Below are 19,318 nucleotides of genomic sequence, written 5' to 3' on the forward strand. Positions count from 1 at the left end.
CAAAGCGATACAAAAGGGGATGATGGACGGAGCGTTTGAGCAAATCAAACACTCACCCTGAGTCAACTGATCTGGGTTTAATCCATCACCATTCTTTAGCTCACTCAGCCACCCCAGTTGACGTGGTGGGCACAGCAGGTGGAAGATCCCTGGCCAGGGCTCTAGTGGTTGCACATGCATAATTATGTGGATGCACGTTCTTCACGTGCCATAGCATTGTGTGAATACTGAAGGAGTACTTCTTCTTGGGGGTCTCCCCTTGACAACACACTGCCACAGATGATACATGTGACCTTGGGGACATTCACTTTTTTTGCCCCTCTGGGAAAGAAAAAAATTGCCAAATAAAAGAGTCTTTCCTTTTCTTTGGAGGTTCCACAACAAAGGTCTCCACCTCACTGTCTGAAGAAGACTGCTGTTCTGCCATGTTGAAAAAGGATTGGAGCATGATGTGTCTGCAGATCCTTCTCCCAACAAAGTAAAAGAGATAGTGAGGGAAGTGGGTGGAGTGTTTGAAGATTCTGGAAAAGAAATTAATATGAACCAATCAAAAGTGTTGTTTTCAAGTCACATGACTTGACGTGCGCGCAACGTGCGCGCAACCATGCACGCACGCGTCGCAAATGAATGACATTTTACCCAAATTTCGTAAATGCTTTTAAAAACATGAAAAGGAGGCAGGAAAGAGACTCCCTTACCCCCTAGGCCTTCTCAGGGGCTCCCTAAAGGACCCCGAAGGTAAATAAAAACATTAATTTTTTTTTTTTTAAATAGCGAGGTGCGCGCACGGTGCACCCACCCTCGAGACAGAAATAAAATAAAAATAAAAGTGGAGAACGTGAAAAGGGGCAGGGTAGAGACTTCCAGACCCCATAGGCCTTCTCAGGGGGTCCCTAAAGGACCCCAAAAAGCAAAAAAATACATTTAAAAAAAATAACAAAAAAATCACGAGGTGCGCGCACGTTGCACGCACGCTCGAGGCAGAATTGATTCAAAAACAAAAGTTGTTTACGTGAAAAGGGGGCAGGGTAGAGACTTCCTAACCCCCTAGACTTTCTCAGCGGGTCCCTAAAGGACCCCAAAGGGCAAAAAAACCTTTTTTTTTAAAAAAAGAAAAATTGCGAGGTGCGCACACATTGCGCGCACGTTGGAAAAAAAACCCAAAAAATAATAATTAACATATTTTACTGTTTATATGTTGATTGAAGATGTCGACTATACTGTTCAACTTTATCCAAACCAAAAAAAATAGCTGAGCCATTGCATATTACAGGATACAGTCAATGTATTACTATATATATAGGTAGTTTGTTGAAAAATAAATGTATAAAATATATAATAATTGATACAGAAATTAACATTTTAAAAACCTTTGAAATTCACTTAAAAAACCATAGGTTTCACACATGTCATAGTTAGGAATTAGCATTTTAAAAACTTTTGAAATTCACTTAAAGAAACATAGGTTTCACACATGTCATAGTTAGGAATTAGAATTGAAAAAATCTTGCAAATTCACTGAAAAAACCATAGGTTTCACACACGTTATAGTTAGGAATTAGCATTGAAAAAACCTTGGAAATTAACTGAAAAAAACATAGGTTTGACACACATTATAGTTAGGAATTAGCATTTAAAAAAACTTTGAAATTCACTGTAAAAACCATAGGTTAGATACATGTTATAGTTAGGAATTAGTATTTAAAAAACCTTAGAAATTCACTGAAAAAACCATAGGTTTTACACTAGTTATAGTTAGCTGTACATTTTACTCATTCAAAACCATTGAAATTCCCCCGTTATAGTTAGTTGTACTCACTATAACTCACGCGCCCGCAATCCACTGCTGATGATGTCACATTTTACATAATTCATGACATGGTCAGTGACATCACTGATGACATCACTGATGACATCTCAAATGACATCACTGATGACATCACTGACGACATCCTCCATGTGACAATGAAATACACCTCATCACACACTAGTATAAGATTTTTCACTCACTGTAAAATAGAAAGTGCCATATTTCAAACCACTGACACGCCAATAGTATTTTCAAAACACCCACTCAGTGAATCATAGAACTATACACACAACTAATCACTTACCTATAGATTCAGTGTTATATGCAGTGAATAATCAACAGAACACTATCAAATATACTTATACGGCTATTTCAACATTACACACCAGCACACATTGTATTCACTTATAAAGACATCCTTCTGACTTATGCAAACAATTGATTATGCTTACATTTACTCACCTACACACTTATACAAACACCCCTTCATCTATTTATATAGATAGTAACTCACACTTAGGGGCCGATTAGGATGGCGGACGGACTTGCGTCCGTCCACCATCCCAGAGGTGGAGGGACCGTCCGCATGGGCTGCGGCGGTCCCTCTGTGCAAATTAGGATGTGACCGCCACCCTGGCGGTCACATCCTGGATATTTAACATTGCGGCGGGTGCTGCTTCAAGCAGCACCCGCCGCAATGTTAAAAGTGCATGTTTTACATTTACATGCACAAAGCGGCAGGCACCGCGCGGTGCCTGCCGCTTTGTGCATGTAAATACTGGGGGGTACCATAGGTACCCCCCATGTGCACCCACCACCCGCCTACACCCTGGGGGCCCGCAACGGGCCCCCAAAATCAAAAGTACACATGCTTTTCGACGGCGGAAAAACCGCCGCGGAAAAGCATGTTTAAAAATGCATCCTAATTTGGCTGGCGGTGTCTGATAGACACTGCCAGCCAAATGAGAGCTTTTCCGCCGCGGTTGTAATCCGACCGCGGCGGAAAAGCAGCGGACAGAAACCAAGACCCACCAGCCATCGTAATGCGGCGGTGGGTCTTTGGTGACTCCGCAGAGGATTTTCCACCTCCTCCGGGCCGGAGGTGGCTTCCGCCGGCCCAGAGGAGGCGGAAAATCCTCCATCCTAATCGGCCCCTTAGTGTGTTATAAAATCACTATTACAAGTATACAGTTATCCATATAGTGACTCGTACAATCACTAAGTCTTAGGCACACTTAATTAGATATAACTGTCACATACACTGCCTTTTTTTTCAAGTTTAATGGAGATGTACCATTGAGAGATATATTTCATCACCACCACGCCCATAAACATATACACTCACTGAAACAACTGTTATAACATGTAGTCTTAACCTCATATACCGACTGAATGAACTATTCACACATTTTTTGGCAATCACACGCCCTCCACCAAACCACATAGACATTCATTTACCCATGCAAATACTCAGTTAAGAAACCAATAACAAATATAGTCTTTAACATAGCAATTAAGACAAAGCAATAAAGACTTTCACACAGTTTAGTAACTATATATATATATTCACTGAAAAAACCATAGGTTTCACACCAGTTATAGTTAGCTAAACATTTTACTCATACAAAACTATTGAAATTCCCACGTTATAGTTAGTTGGACTCACTATAACTTGCGTGCCCGCAATCCACTGCTGATGATGTCACATATTACATCATTCATGACATGGTCAGTGACATCACTGATGACATCACTGATGACATCTCAAATGACATCACTGATGACATCATCCAGTGTCTGTGTGTTTCTGTAAAGTTCTGTACATCATTTGTGTGTTTCTGTAAAGTTCAAATATGTTTTACATATTCAAGAGTGAGTGGGTGTATAAGTGTCTGGATAAAGGATTTAGTTGGTGCGTGACTGACTGTATGAGTGAGTGATTAAATGTGTCTTACTGAATGCGTGGGTAAGTGACTAAACTGTCTGAATGTGTGCATCAGTATGTCTGTTGTTGTGTAAGCTGCTGCATGTATTGATTAGTAGCTATATGACCGGCTATATGGGTTATTAATTGGTAACCCAAGTATTTGTATGTGAGGGTGAGTGTGTGTGGAGGTGGCTGGGAGGTGTGTGACTCTGTGCATAGATGTGTGAGCAGTTGATTCACTTGGTGTATGGGTTCAAGAGTGTATGTGGAAACAGCTGTATAGGCGGTTTACTGTATGCATGGGTGTGTTGGTGAGTGAATGGATATCTCAGTGTTACATGTCCAAGTAAGTACATATGTAAAACACAGTGCAGGTGAGAGTTGGCATATATAAATGACTATATATGACAGCCTGTGATTGCATAAGTGAATGTATCTGTCAATGCGCACTTGTATCAGTGATTGTAAAAGAGAGTAAGCATGTGTTAGTCTATGTTTAAATAAGTAAGGATTTGTTTGTATAACTGTATAGATGAGGAAATGCGAGTGAGATTGATTTTTTTTACATGACTGACTAGGTGTGTGAGTAACTCCATGGATGAGTGGCAGTGTGTGAGTCTCTGTATAGGTGTATGAGTGCATATGCTACTGTTGTATTGATGAGTGACTATATGTATGAGTGATTGTATGGGTGAATGAGTGGATGTGTGTGTAGACCTAGAAATCAGTGAGTGCGTATGTGGTTACTGGTATTGCTGTGTCAATGGTTTCAGGAATGGTAGTTTGTATTTAACACTAGGTGTATCAAAAGTTAGATTAGAGTGTGAGGAGGTGTATTGTATTATCACATGGATGATGTCATCAGTGATGTCATTTGAGATGTCGTCAGTGATGTCACTGACCATGTCATGAATGATGTAATATGTGACATCATCAGTAGTGGATTGCGGGCGCGCGAGTTATAGTGAGTCCAACTAACTATAACGTGGGAATTTCAATGGTTTTGTATGAGTAAAATGTTTAGCTAACTATAACTGGTGTGAAACCTATGGTTTTTTCAGTGAATTTCAAAGGTTTTTTAAATGCTAATTCCTAACTATAACAAATGTTAAACCTATGGTTTTTTCAGTGAATTTCAGAGGTTTTTTAAATGCTAATTCCTGACTATAACGATTATGAAACCTATGGTTTTTTCAGTGAATTTCAAAGGTTTTTAAATGCTAATTCCTAACTATAACGATTGTGAAACCTATGGTTTTTTCAGTGAATTTCAAAGGTTTTTTAAAAGCTAATTCCTTTGTATAGCGAGTTTGTAACCTATGATTTTTAAAGTGTTTTTTTTATTAGCTGTTTTTTATAACTATTAATTATTATTATTTTGTTTTTCAAAAATAATTTTTTCAATGTATTTTTCGTTTTTTTTTTTTTATCATTTTGTCCTGGCGCGCTCAGGGTGCGCGCACCGGTAATCTCACCCAAGAGCGCAGCGAGAGCGCTATTTCCGCGTGCGTTAAAAAACAAATCTGTATTTAAAACTAAATAATAATGCAAAACATTCAGTACCATACTTATAAAAGTAGTATTTTTGATTTTCCGAATTAAAATGATTTTGCATTTCCATAAAGCTAGCAAAACGTCATTTAGGCGCGCCGCGTAAGCGCCCACAGAAGCGCCTACGTTCGTGCTGCGTAAGCACCCCCGGAACCGCTCCGGTGCACGCAGCGTAAGCGTGTCAAGTCATGTGACCTTAAAATAACTCTTTTCATTGGTTGTTAACAGTTTTTTTTACAAATAATGAAAACCCCATCCATTTCCTTCACTTCTTCTTTCACTTTGGAGACAGCAAGACCTGTTCTTATCTGTTCTACCTTTTTGTGAAAAGAATGGCTGCTAGACCCCCCAGTAGCAGTGAGGACTCGGATGAGTTCATTCAGGAAGAGGCTCCTCAGCCCAGGCTAAAGGAGCACTTCATATGGAAGTTTTTTACCATACCAGCAGGTAAAAAAAAGGTGAATGCTCCAAAGGTGGAGTGTAGAATTTGCCAAACTGTGCTTACACGGGGTGACCCGACAATGAAGTATAGTTTTGGCAACTCAACGATGATTCGGCATGTTCAGAGGAGGCACCCCCAGAACTATTCCCGGGAGAGTGTCAGGGCCCTGGCACGTAATCTCCCAAGGGATGGCGCCTCAACATCTACTGGAGGACCAACTACATCATCCGTGAGAGGGAGACCTGAGCAGTTGATTCCTAACATTCAGCCTGTTTTTGATGGCATCACTATAAAATGTAAGGACTGTGATGAACTCCTTTGTTACGGAGAACAACGTATCATGAACATTGTACGTACAAGGGAAAACCACCGCTGCCGTCCCCAGCCCTAATTTTTACTCTTTTTTTTGCTCCTGTTGAGCAGTTTGACATTCCCTGTTTTTGTTTTTGTTCACAAAGAAAACCTAAAAAAGAAGAAAAAAAACAGTTATTTTTAGAACTACCTCCAATTCTCCAAAAAGAGCTGTATTCTTAACAAATTCAAAAGGAGTGAGTGAAGTGGAGTGCAGTGAGAGAGGAAAGCAAAATGAGTGAGGGAGCAAAAAAAGGGACGAGAGGGGAAGGGAAGTGAAGTAGGGAGATTGAAAGAAGGGAAGTGTGGGAGTATGGCTGAGTTATAGGGTGTGAGCGTGACAGAAGAGGAGTGAGAGACTAAGGGGACGGAGAGAATGAGGCTAATAGAGAGAGAATGAGGGAAGGGGAGTGTAGAACTAAGAGGACAGAGGGAGTAAGACAAGGAGTTAATAAAGTGGAGAAGGAGAGTAAGGGAAGGGAAAAGAATGAAGGAGTGAAAGAAGAGAAGAGAGAGGAAGAAAAGTAAAGGAGAAAGTCTGAAAGAAGGTGAGTGTGGGAGTATGGCTGAGTTATAGGCAGTGAGCGTGATAGAAGAGGAGTGAGAGACTAAGAGGACGGAGAGAATGAGACTAACACAGAGAGAATGAGGGAAGGGGAGTGTAGAACTAAGAGTACAGAGGGAGTAAGACAAGGAGTTAGTAAAGTGGAGTAAAGAGAGTAAGGGAAGGGAAAAGAATGAAGGAGTGAAAGAAGGGAAGAGAGAGGAAGAATAGTAAAGGAGATAGTCTGTAAGAAGGTGAGTGTGGGAGTATGGCTGAGTTATAGGCAGTGAGCGTGATAGAAGAGGAGTGAGAGACTAAGGGGATGGAGAGAATGAGACTAACAGAGAGACAATGAGGGAAAGCGTGTGTAGAACTAAGAATACAGAGGGAGTAAGAGAAGGAATTAGTAAAGTTGAGTAAGGAGAGTAAGGTAATGAAAAAGAGTGAAGGATTGAAGGAAGGGAAGAGAGAGGAAGGAAAGTAAAGGAGAAGGTCTGAAAGAAGGTGACTGTGGGAGCATGGCTGAGTTACAGGGAGTGAGCGTAACAAAAGAGGAGTGAGAGACTAAGGGGATGGAGAGAATGAGACTAACAGAGAGACAATGAGGGAAAGGGAGTGTAGAACTAAGAATACAGAGGGAGTAAGAGAAAGAGTTAGTGTAGTGGAGTAAGGAGAGTAAGAGAAGGGAAAAGAGTGAAGGAGTAAAATAAGGGAACAGAGAGAAAGTAAAGTAAAGGAGAAGGTCTGAAAGAAGTTAAGTGTGGGAGTATGGCTGAGTTATAGGGAGTGAGTGTAACAGAAGAGGAGTGAGAGACTAAGGGGACCGAAAGAAAGAGGCTAACAGAGAGAGAATGAAGGAAGGGGAGTGTAGAACTTAGAGGACAGAGGGAGTAAGAGAAGGAGTTAGTGAAGTGGAGTAAGGAAAGTAGGGGAAGGGAAAAGAGTGAAGGAGTGAAGGAAGGGAAGAGAGAGGAAGGAAAGTAAAGGAGAAGGTCCGAAAGAAGGTGACTGTGGGAGTATGGCTGAGTTACAGGGAGTGAGCATAACAGAAGAGGAGTGAGAAACCAAGGGGATGGAGAAAATGAGACTAACAGAGAGAGAATGAGGGAAAGGGAGTGTAGAACTAATAAGACAGAGAGTAAGAGAAAGAGTTAGTCTAGTGGAGTAAGGAGAGTAAGAGAAGGGAAAAGAGTGAAGGAGTGAAAGAAGGGGAGAGAGAGAAAGGAAAGTAAAGGAGAAGGTCTGAAAGAAGTTGAGTTATACGGAGTGAGTGTAACAGAAGAGGAGTGAGAGACTAAGGGGACGGAAAGAATGAGGCTAACAGAGAGAGAATGAAGGAAGGGGAGTGTGGAACTAAGAGGACAGAGGGAATAAGAGAAGTAATTAGTGAAGTGGAGTAAGGAAAGTAAGGGAAGGGAAAAGAGTGAAGGAGTGAAAGAAGGGAAGAGAGAGGAAGGAAAGTTAAGGAGAAGGTCTGAAAGAAGGTGACTGTGGGAGTATGGCTGAGTTACAGGGAGTGAACGTAACAGAAGAGGAGTGAGAGACTAAGGGGATGGAGAAAATGAGACTAACAGAGAGAGAATGAGGGTAAGGGAGTGTAAAACTAAGAGGACAGAGGGAGTAAGAGAAAGAGTTAGTGTAGTGGAGTAAGGAGAGTAAGAGAAGGGAAAAAGGTGAAGGAGTGAAAGAAGGGTAGAGAGAGAAAGGAAAGTAAAGGAGAAGGTCTGAAAGAAGTTGAGTGTGGGAGTACAGCTGAGTTATACAGAGTGAGTGTAACAGAAGAGGAGTGAGAGACTAAGGGGACGGAAAGAATGAGGCTGACAGAGAGAGAATGAAGGAAGGGGAGTGTAGAACTAAGAGGACAGAGGGAGTAAGAAAAGGAGTTAGTGAAGTGGAGTAAGGAAAGTAAGGGAAGGGAAAAGAGTGAAGGAGCGAAGGAAGGGAAGAGAGAGGAAGGAAAGTAATGGAGAACGTCTGTAAGAAGGTGAGTGTGGGAGTATGGCTGAGTTATAGGGAGTGAATGTGACAGAAGAGGAGTGAGAAACTAAGGGGATGGAGAGAATGAGGCTAACAGAGAGAGAATGAGGGAAGGGGAGTGTAGAACTAAGAGGACAGAGGGAGTAAGAGAAAGAGTTAGTGTAGTGGAGTAAGGAGAGTAAGAGAAGGGAAAAGAGTGAAGGAGTGAAAGAAGGGAAGAGAGAGAAAGGAAAGTAAAGGAGAAGGTCTGAAAGACGTTGAATGAGAGAGAAGAGTGAAGAAAAGGGGAGTAAACATGGGGATTCAGAATAAGTGAGGCAAGCGCAATAAGGGAACAGGGGTGTGGCAGCATGAGAGAAGAGTAGTGAGGTTAAGGAAAAGAGTATAGAGAAAGTTAATTTTGTACATCAGACTTACCTTATAAGTAATGTAAACTTAATTACATATTTTCAGTAAATTTAATATCTGTGAATGAGAAGTTTTTTTTAGAATATTTATAATATATATTTTACAATACAAGAGACAAAGTAGGAGATTAAAAGTCATAAAAGGTTAGTAAGAGATAAAGTATGAGTGAAGGACTCAGAAAGAAAAACAAAGGAATGGTGAAGGTCAGAGAGAGTTAAAAGAAATAGAGAGAAAGCAAATTACTAAAAGCATAATGACATGGATATATTTAGTGACAGTGAACAATAGCAGGAGAGAGAAATGAGGTGAAGGTGAGTAAGATACTAAAGAAATGTGCATTAGGAAAACTAAAGGAAGAAAGAGGAGTAAAGAAAGGGGAGTGAGTGACAGAGAAGCAGGAGTGAATAACGGTGGATTAATGACAATGAGGCATGGAAGGTGAGTGAGGGTGAATGTAGGGTTGTAAGACAGTGAGGACACAATGGGAGTGAAGGTAACAGAGAGGGAGTGAGGGAAGACACGTGAAAATATGAGAGAACAGAGGGAGTAAGAGAAAGAGTGAGTAAAGGGCAGTAAGGTGATTAAGGGAAGGAGAATGATTGAGAGAGCAAAGGAAGGGAAGAAAGGGAAGAAAAGTGAAGCAAAGGGACTCGGAAAAGGTGAGTGCGTGAGGAGAGAAAGAGGAAGGGGAGGTAAGGAAGATGAATGAGAATACCTTAGGGAACTGGAGTAAGGGAAGAAGGGTGAGGGAGGGTGAGTGAAGGGCAGTGAGTTTGAGGAAAAAGGAAAGATAGAGAGAGGATAAAAGCAAGTGAGCATGAGACAAAGGAAGTGAAGGAGTGAGAGCATAGAAGTAGTGAAGGAAAGAGTGGCAGAAAGAACTGAGTGAGAGAGCAAAGAAAGGTATGTAAGGGAGAGTGGGTGAGTTTTAGGGAGTAAGCGTGACAGAAGAGGAGTGAGAGAGTGAGAGGATCGAGAGAGTGAGACTAAGAGAGACGGAGTGAGGAAAGGGGAGTGAGGATGTGAGAGGACAGAGGAAGTGAGAGAAGGAGCGAGTGAAGTATAATAAGGTGAGTGAGAGAAGGGGAATTATTGAGGGAACAAAGAAAGGAAACAAGGGGAAGGGGAGTGAAGTAGACAGACTGACAGCTGGAAAGTGGTGGATGGGAGAGAGGGAAAGGGCCGTGAAAGAGTGGATAATGAGAATAAGTGAAGAAAGTGGAATAAGGGAAGGGAGGTGAGGGAGAGTGAAAAAAGGCCAGTGAGGGTGAGTTAAGAGGAGTGATAGAGGATGGAAATAGGTGAATGAGCATAAGAGAATGGGAAAATAATATATATTTAATAATAGAAAATACAAAATAATTTCAACAACATGTTACATGGTTTATTTTTGCTGTTCTCAGAATATATTGAATTTCACTTAAAACAGTGACTTCAATAGTACTCATCATATAACAGCGGGCAAAAAAAACACAATCAAAATGATTGTGTTTAAAAAAAAACACTCAATCTTTTAATAAATAATGTAAAACTTAGAAAAACACATCTAAACTCACTTTTGATCCATCCACGAGGCCAAAAAGTATATGAAAAGTCCTTTTCCTTGAAAATTAGTCCAGAGTATTCTTAATGTCTCATTTACCCGAGTTTATGAAAGAAAAGCTCCAACATCTTTTACATTATGAAACAATAATTTTATTTCCACCTCTAGCTTTCTTTTTTAAATATTTTCTATAATACTCACAGTACACACTATGTGATATACATATACTATCTCTATGAGAACTACATGTTTTTTATTATCTTCATCACTCTCATTCAGAAAGTAATTTTGAACAGCAAACTATTTTATATTAACTGCTGCAATCTTCATAGGCCCATTACCGTTCCTAAAATTTCGTTTGTAAGAACACTAGGTAAGAATTTTGTAAGTCAGAAAGCAAACGTTGTTTGAAAGTCAATTGAGTATCATTACAGTGATTCTATCCTTTATGACATTTTAAATAAGCTGTGTAATGTCCTGATGTTGTTGAAGGACCCTCATGGTAAATAGTTGCTGCAGTTGTAAAGGTTCTTCCTGAAATTGATAATTGAGAGGCCACAACATTTTTAATTAATCTTGTCAATTTAGCTCCATCAGGTCTACATCGTTAGAACATTAACATTACATACTGTCCATATCTTTGTATAAATAATGTTGATAGCATTGCAGATTTACATTGAGTACAGACCATGCTTTGATTTGTTTGTCTAACTAGATTATGAAATGACACTGATTTGCAGTCTGGTAAAGTCAAATATATAAATCTTTCAGTGTCTATTGTAGTACTACTTGAAAAGGAGCAATTGTCGCAGTCATGCTGCCATTTATAAGAAAGGCCAAAAAGATTTTCTACATCTACACCTTCATCTTGTAAAACAACAAGCATATACATTAGAAATTCCTGACAATCTTGCTGAATATTCTGTGAAAATTGTTTTTGACCAGAACATATGTCTAAAACATTTCGAATTTCAGAAACACTTTGTATTTTTGTTCTATCACTGCTACATTTGTCAAACATAGAATTTAATAAACAACAAAATGTTTGATCACGATTTTCAGCAATCTGTTCTTGTACAGTTTGGAGAAAAAAACAACGTTTACCACTACATTAGCATAGCAGTTGACACCAGAACTGTTTTCAAACTGAAATCCAACAACATCTTTACCTGAATCCTTTTCCTTTCTGCTTACAATTACTGGTTCATCTACTTTTTTTTCTTTTTGCTACAACTTCACTACAATTTTTCTCATTTCTTCTTTTTCGGCCTACCACACGCTTTTCAAATAGAGGATATTTGGAGCATACTCTCTTCTTAACCTATTATAGTCTTTTACACAATTTAGGTCTGCATTTATCTTTGTCTCATCAAAATCAATCAAGTACAATCCAGATAAAGTTCTGACTCGAGATAAAGCAACATATGCCATACTCTTCTTGAACACAGAACTTCCAATATTCACCAAAGCAGTATTCACACCTAAACCTTGAGATTTATGAATAGTCACTGCATATAACAAAGAAACAGGAAACTGTTTTCGGCAGACATATAAATCTTTCACAAGCAAAAATCGTGCAGAACAACGACTGATTTGTTGTACTTCTTCAATACCATCAAATTTAATATTTATAAATTCAATTCCATCTCTATTTCGGTAATTCACAAAATCAACAACATGACCCATTGCTCCATTTACTAAACCTCTTTCCACATGTAAATTATGTCGTAAAATTATACGACAATTTAAAGATGCATACAGAGTCTTTTCCAAACCAGCAGTTTTAGATATTGTCTTCTCTAAAGAATCCAATTTTGATTTCAACTTTTCAGACAAAACAATAGTTGCTCCTTCATGTTCTATTTTATCAATAGCTTCCAGTTTCACAATCTCTTGATTTTCCAACTTTAACATTTTGTTGTTGAAGATTGAACATTCTTTTAGAGTTGGCATCAAGCATATAACATCTTGTAGAATATTTTTATAATCTTCATCCTTTGCCTGTCGCATATTTTGAAGCAGTTCTGCATATTTGAAATTTAACCATATGTTAACATTTCCAATGCTTCCTAGGCACTTCCTGGTATCTTCATGTGTAAGCATTTTAAACACTGGCTGTCCTTTCACTGGAGTTAGTTGCAGTAGATCTCTAAAAACGATGATGTGTTTGCCTCCAAATAACACATCATACTCTGTTTTAAGAATTTCTTGCCTTCTTAAATGCACAAAAGCAAGCATTACATTTGATACCATGCTTACTTCCTCAATGATAAGAAGTTTCATTTTCTTTAGGACTCTTGAAACTTCCCAACAAGCTTCTCCAGATAGCTTGTGGTATTGTAATTTATTATCATGCTCTACTGGCAGCATCAATAAGCGATGTAAAGTAATCCCTTTAATGTTGTGTGCTGCCAACCCAGTTGGAGCGGTAACAACACAAGACAGCGATGCCTCCGTTCTTTTCTGCAGATATGTTGCAATTGCTTTAATCAGGAAACTTTTTCCAGTTCCTGCTTCTCCATTCAAGTACAGTCGGACAGGTATAAATGATGTATGAGCACTCTTTTTTCTCATGAGATAAACCATGCTCAATGTGTTCTGTGATTTCGTCATATATTTGCCTCTGTTCAACGTTTAGTTCTTTTTCCAAATCTTCTAAGTTAACTACATCCTCCTGAACTAGTTCCATGGCTCTTTGCACTTCATCCATGGCAGTGGCAGCTTCATTTTGTATAATTGGTCCTCCTAGTGGATCCTGACTCAATGAAGAAGAACTCTGACTGTCTTGAGAACTGTCTCTAGCAATCTCTGCTGCAATTGTAGCTTCTTGCTGTATTTCCTTGTTCAACATTTGCAGATAATTTGAAAAAACAGGACATTCTATAGTATCTTTGGTTGCATTGAATGAATCTTCATAAGTAAGAAAATTTCCTAGTAGTTCCTCTTCTTTACGCCAAGGCTTAAAGAGTTGCAAAAGACCGAAGTAACAAAATTCCCTTTTGTCTGGAGATTCACAACTCAATTTTCGATGATTAATCAAATTGCCTTTTTTTTGTTTCACTAGACAGCCTTCACATCCAATTACAGCATATACACCTCTATTGATGTCTTCTGTGACGTTCCTCTCAAAAGTATAGGTTTGAAGAACTTCATAGAGACAAACGTTCTCAAGATGACTACTTCTATTTGGATAGTATGTATCCAACATGTTTGTCTTCAAAATATCTGTACTGTATTGTTCTTTCTCCGCCAAATACTCAATTTCTTGTACAGATTTCAAAACTCGGTTTCGTGTTGCAGGAAGACCTAGACTCACCCAAATGATGGTTCTAGATTTGGCATATAGACTTGCTGATGATAACCGATCAGAACATTCGTATGCACCAATTTCTCGATGCGACAACATCTTCAGACTGTAACTGTATAATTTCTTGCTTAGACTCTTTTCATGTGAAATTTCCTCCCACATTTCCTTCAGTTCCGTCTTTTCTGATTTTGTGATGTAAGACGTCACATATCGAGCCACAGCAATAGAGTTATCAGGAACATATTGAATATCCATGTTAGCATTCCACATGGATAAAATGACTGGGTTGTAGTCATTTATGTATTTTGATTCCTCATTTCTTCTTAGGTTGTATGTATTTTTGGGTGATTTTCTTGTCACAGTATGTCGTAGAGAAGACATAAAAATATTCACTCTTCCTTTCGATGTTACTGGAGGTGGAAATGCAAAACGACATTTCGTGTAGAACTTGTCCTTGGATTTGTATTTTCGACGACAGTATTTCCCACAACGATGGGTTTGAAAGCGTAAAACTTGATGTCTTAAATTGTTTTCTTCTGTACTTTTCGGAACAGCAGATGTAGAATATTGCTCAATGAAATTCATCACTTTCTCATCTGAATCTGTTCCAAATGTTGGTGCATCTTTAATCCATAGCAGCATATGTATGTGAGGAGCACCTCTTGCTTGATACTCCTTTCTCCAAAAGAAATCCAACACCTCTCCAAGCGGAGGATTTTTTGTTTGTTTGTAATAAAAGACATCATAGCTTCAAACCTATGATTGAAATACATGCATACATTAACTGGATCCAAAGAGCACAGTTCTCCAGGTGTCTTGTATTCAATATTTTCAATGTTTTTATTTGCCTCTCGTAGATATTCAAGTAAGTCTTCCCAAACATACTCAGCACAGCTAAGAGTGAGGAACCATGTAGGAGTTCCTAAGTTTCTTAGCATACATTTCAATTCCCCATGACGACGGTACCAATACTCGTTAGTACCACGCTGACATGCCATGAGATTAATTCGCTGAGATTCCAAAACACTGTCTTGCAGTTTCACTTTATCTTTAAAGTCCCTTGCCGAAACATTTTGTAGATGTGCTCCACTTTTCAGTATATGGTTTACTGCATAAGAAAGTCCAGACAAGTCACTCTCAAACAGTAGATGGAACAAATATGGAATGCATTGACGAAACCTTGGATCTTCTGCATATAATCTTGAATTCCGGTATTCAGATGCAGGAATTTGAACAGGTCGGTCGTCATATCATCCAACTTCACCTGTTGGGAATAACTGTGGAAAACAACGAGCTTCCAAACTTTCTTCCCATAGGCTAATGGGACTTCCTTTGGCTTCTTTCATTTGAAACAAGTCAATAGCATTCCCCATTACTTCTTTGGAATGCAATGGATGAACACTATAATAATCATAAATTTCTTCACTTCTAGAGACATCAACTTGTTCAATTTGCCCAGCTGAGAAATCAGTGTCGTCTTCTACAGTTGTTTCCTCTTCTTCCACATACACATTTTTATAGTACTGATTATTTTTTACCAGATACAACGTTGCCTTCTTGACTTTCCTAACATCCACTAAATCTTGCCAGATTTTCTTACTTTTTGTCGGAACACCATTAATTAGAATAACCAGAGGTTCCTCTTCTACTTTTTCGACACCAATTGTATCAATATGTTTCTTAAAATCTAGAGGCAAATAAACAACTCTTCCATTTAATCCTCTCTGTAAATCTGAAGGAGGCAATTTCCCTGTCTTAGGCTCCATGCGAACAATAGCCTGAAAAGGATGCACACATTGAATCAGAATAGACTCATAGGTATTTAAATCCATCAATTCAGAAGGAATGTCTACCAACTCTAGATTATTATGAACAGCTCTAGCAGGCATTCTGTTTTCATTTAATTTATTACAACAATATTTACAAATACGTTGATCAGAACCCAAATCAAAACAATTTTCAACCAACAAATAAGTTGCAAAATCCTTCCACTCATTATTATTTATCTTTTCGCTTTTTACATATAAATCAACTAATCTAGTCTGATGCTTATAATGAGTTCATCAACAACACACACAAGTAAAATTAGGCCTTTCACTTTAATTGACCTTAAACTTTGTAATTTTATTTTCAGATTTTTCTGTACTTAAAATCTCGACATTCTCTTCTACATTACCTTCCATTACTGTATCAATTTCTGCACTGACCTCTTTTTCACCAAAGTAACAAAACTCAATTTCATCACAAATGTTTTTGACATCTAATTCAGTTCCATGCAAAAGAGCACTGTTTAACTGTTTTAGTTTAAGTGCTGGACTTTTTGCATAATACAACATTCTCACTAATTTCCTCACTTTATTATGATGCACTGCTAACATCCTAAAATGGTGAAAAACACTCGGACATACTTTTCTTGAAAGACAAGCCAGTGAATGCCCTTGCAAACCTGTTTTTTCTCTCACTCTACAAGGATCTAACTCTTGTAAAATTTTCATTTTTTGTTTCACACTTTTCTTAGTATATGTCCGTAAGAAACTGCGAAACAAATCAATTGAATCCTGTCGCACACTACAAATACTACTACAATTCCAAGTATACACTGCAGCCTTAGGACATCTCCCTAAAACTTCATCAGCTAACACCTCTTCTGTATTTCTAGGCACAATCGCTTCTTTTTCAACCGGACAACCGTCCTTCACCTCATATGCTCAACCACTGGTGTCAACTGCATGCACCAAATCATTATCCTGAAAGTAACTTTCTTCATTAAAAAATGGCTCACGACTTGAACTATGCTTCCATTCTCCAGAAAAAACCTCACAAAAATTAGTCCGATTAATTACTCTCCTCCACTTACATTTTGATTTGAACACATTGATTACCTTATCGAGTGTACGAATTCTATTCATTACTAAACTAAAAAATTTATTTTTCACTTTAAATGCTTCATCCACAATCTTCTCTATGCTTTTTTTTTTCTTGTAAAAAGCGGTCTTTTTTGATACCTCTTTACATTTTTTAATAAATTAGATATAATTCTGTTATAAAACATTCATCTACGAATTTCAATAAATTGATTTCTCCTTCTATTGCTATAGTCAATATGTTCTCTTTGTACAAGTCTAACATTTTTAGAGGGACACACTGTCTTCTTTCTAATTACAGGTGTCTTATTCTTGTTTGAAAACACACGGTTTTTTATTTACATTTCAATAGGTTCCTGAGAAAATTTTTTGTTTGCTTACCAGGAGCATTATTTATTTCTCTGAAGAATTTGTTTTGGTTGAGTCTTGTTTTTCTTTTTCCTTTGACCTTAAGTTTTTTTTATAAAGTTTTTCACATCTTTGTTTGGATGGCATATTTTTCTTTCTTTGTATAGATGATTATAATCTGTGGTAAAGAAAAAATAACATATTAAAGACCACAACAAACATATTACATAGTAATTACAATAAGTAAACAATATTAACACTAGTATACAACAAAAGGCTGATTTACATTACATGTGCTTTGCTTTGTGTAAAAAAGGATTTACTAATTAATGTTATGTCTTGCTTATATATAGGTGGCCTGTTTTTGGCCTGTAGAGACAGTAAAATAATATGAGCAGAGACACACATACTGCTTGCAGAGACAGAGATGGTAGATTATATGTAACATTCTGGTCATGTGCCTAAGATCACACTATGAGTCAAGCTTGATTTTAAATGGATCTGGGTGAATAATATGCTTAGTTGATATCTTTAAAAATATGGAAGAACATGTTTTTTAAAAACATGGTAGATTACATGTTACATCCTGGTTAGGTGCCTAAGATCACACTGATGGGTGAATCAAGCTTCACTCACAGTGTGATCTTAGGCACATGACCAGGATGTTACATGTAATGAGAAATTAATGTTATGTCTTGCTTATATATAGGTGGCCTGTTTTTGGTTTGTAGAGACAGTGAAATAATATGAGGAGAAACACACATACTGCTTGCAGAGACAGACATGGTAGATTATATGTAACATCCTGGTCTTGTGTCTAAGATCACACTGTGAATCAAGCTTGATTTTAAATGGATCTGGGTGAATAATATGCTTAGTTGATATCTTAAAAAATATGGAAGAACATGTTTTTTAAAAACATGGTAGATTACATGTTACATCCTGGTTATGTGCCTAAGATCACACTGATGGGTGAATCAAGCTTCACTCACAGTGTGATCTTAGGCACATGACCAGGATGTTACATGTAAGCAGTATGTGTGTTTCTGCTCATATTATTTCACTGTCTCTACAGGCCAAAAACAGGCCACCTATATATAAGAAAGACATAACATCAATTTCTCATTACATGTAATATCCTGGTCATGTGCCTAAGATCACACTGTGAGTGAAGCTTGATTCACCCATCAGTGTGATCTTAGGCACATAACCAGGATTCTGATCATGTGCCTAAGATCACACTGTGAGTGAAGCTTGATTCATCCATCAGTGTGATCTTACGCAGAGACACACATACTGTTGGCAGAGACAAACATGGTACATTATATGTAACATTCTGATCATGTGCCTAAGATCATACTGTGAGTGAAGCTTGATTCATCCATCAGTGTGATCTTTGGCAGAGACACACATACTGTTGGCAGAGACAGAAATGGTAGATTATATGTAACATTCTGATCATGTGCCTAAGATCACACTGTGAGTGAAGCTTGATTCATCCATCAGTGTGACCTTAGGCAGAGACACACATACTGTTGGCAGAGACAGAAATGGTAGATTATATGTAACATTCTGATCATGTGCCTAAGATCACACTGTGAGTGAAGCTTGATTCATCCATCAGTGTGACCTTAGGCAGAGACACACATACTGTTTGCAGAGACAGACATGGTACATTATATGTAACAATCTGATCATGTGCCTAAGATCACACTGTGAGTGAAGCTTGATTTACCCATCAGTGTGATCTTAGGCAGAGACACACATACTGTTTGTAGAGACAGACATGGTACATGCTTGACTCACAGTGTGATCGTAGGCGCATGACCAGGATGTTACATGTAATCTACTATGCCTGTCTCTGCATGCAATATGCGTGTGTCTGCTCATACTATTTCACTGTGTTTACTGGCAAAAAACAGACCACATATATATAAGCAAGACATAACATTCCTTTTTCATTTCAAAGGCACACCCTGGATCTTGATTGCACAGCTTAGAGCCTATTTCTGAAGTAAGAGGCCCAACAGACATACTGCCTAAGATTCCCTACAAGTACATATGCTAAACCCTAACTGACTTTAAGAATACACATCAACTAAGCAAATTATTCACCCAGATCCATTTAAAATCATGCTTGACTCACAGTGTGATCTTAGGCACATGACCAGGATGTTACATGTAATCTACCATGCCTGTCTCTGCATGCAATATGCGTGTGTCTGCTCATACTATTTCACTGTGTC

This window comes from Lissotriton helveticus, chromosome 7, assembly GCF_964261635.1.
Source record: "Lissotriton helveticus chromosome 7, aLisHel1.1, whole genome shotgun sequence".
NCBI classification, from domain to species: domain Eukaryota; kingdom Metazoa; phylum Chordata; class Amphibia; order Caudata; family Salamandridae; genus Lissotriton; species Lissotriton helveticus.